Below are 1,686 nucleotides of genomic sequence, written 5' to 3'. Positions count from 1 at the left end.
GGAAACATGTAATATCATTGGGTTTTTCTATGTGTCAATTTGTTTTGCTGAATTTTTCTTTTCATTTTTTAAAAATCCTTTATTATAAAGGATAGCTCCTGGTAGGGGCAGCAAAGGGATATAAGTAGAAATCTCAGTGATGTTCAAAAAAAAAAGATAGCAATAGAAACATGTTAAAATATTTATAACACAAAGTTAAATCTACCAACTATACTCTCTGTGTATGCAGCACAGAATTCACATTTTACCAAATGATGACCCTTAGGCAAAAAAAATCTACCTGGCTATTTTTTTTTAAGTAATCTATTCTCTATTCTCAAATCTATTGATTAGAGAAATGCAAATTAAAACAACTCTGATGTACTACCTCACACCTATCAGATTGGCTAATATGATTTAAAAAAGGAAAATAATAAATGTTGGAGAAGCTGTGGGAAAATGGGAACATTAATGGATTTTTAGTGGAGTTGTGAACTGATGCAACCATTCTGGAGAGCAATTTGGAACTATGGGACTATGCATACCCTTTGACTCACATGCACAATAGATAGATAGATAGATAGATAGATAGATAGATAGATAGATAGATAGATAGATAGATAGATAGATATCAGCTCTCTTTGTGGTGGCACAGAATTGGAAATTGAGGCAATGCCCATCAATAGGGAAATGCCTGAACAAGTTGTAGTATATGAATGCAATGATGAGCTGACTGATTTCAGAAAAACCTGCAAAGACTTCAGTGGACTGATGCTGAGTGAAGTGAGCAGAACCAGAAGAACATTGTACACAGTAACAGCAACATTGTATGATGATGAACTGTGATAGACTCAGCTCTTCTCAGCAATATGATGACCCAAGACAATTCTAAAGAACTCATGATGGGGGCAGCTAGGTGGCGCAGTAGATAGAGCACTGGCCCTAGAGTCAGGAGGACCTGGGTTCAAATTCAGCCTCAGACACTTAACACTTACTAGCTGTGTGACCCTGGGCAAGTCACTTAACCCCAATTGCCTCACCAAAAAAAAAAAGAAAAAAGAACTCATGATGGAAAATGTTCATCACTTCCAGAAAAAAGAACTATGGATTCTGAATGTAGATTGAATGATACTGTTTCTACTTTTGTTTTGTTGTTGTTGTTGCTGTTGTTGTTGTTGTTTGTTGTTTTTGTTTGTTTTTTGAGGATTTCCCCTTTTGTTCTGTTTCTTTTTTTCACATTATTAATGCAGAAATATGTTTAATATGATTGTACATATATAACCTATATCAGATTGCTTTGTGTCTTGGGGAGGGAGGAGGGAAAGGAGGGAGGGAGAAAAATTTGGAATTAAAATTCTTATGAAACAAATGTTGAAAACAATCTTTACATATAGCTGGAAAATAACAAAATACTTTTATGATTTAAAACAAAAACAAAATTAAAAAAAACAAAAGTAATACTTATCAAAATTCAGAAATAGTACTAAAATGTTGCTGCTGGAAAGCTTCTTTAAACATATTCATATAAACTAAAATAGAAGAATTATTTTAAATTCAAAAAGTAGAGAATGCCAACTATAAGACATAGGAAAGGACACTTTATTCATATGTTAACTCATCCAATTAAGTTACAGGGCAGCTACTGATTTGAATTGTTAAAAAAGGAGTTTTCTTATCAGGAATTTCTTAAACTGATAAAAATCTGGT

The sequence above is a fragment of the Dromiciops gliroides genome, chromosome 6 (genome assembly GCF_019393635.1).
Source record: "Dromiciops gliroides isolate mDroGli1 chromosome 6, mDroGli1.pri, whole genome shotgun sequence".
NCBI classification, from domain to species: Eukaryota; Metazoa; Chordata; class Mammalia; order Microbiotheria; family Microbiotheriidae; genus Dromiciops; species Dromiciops gliroides.
Note: the sequence above shows the minus strand (reverse complement) of the source record.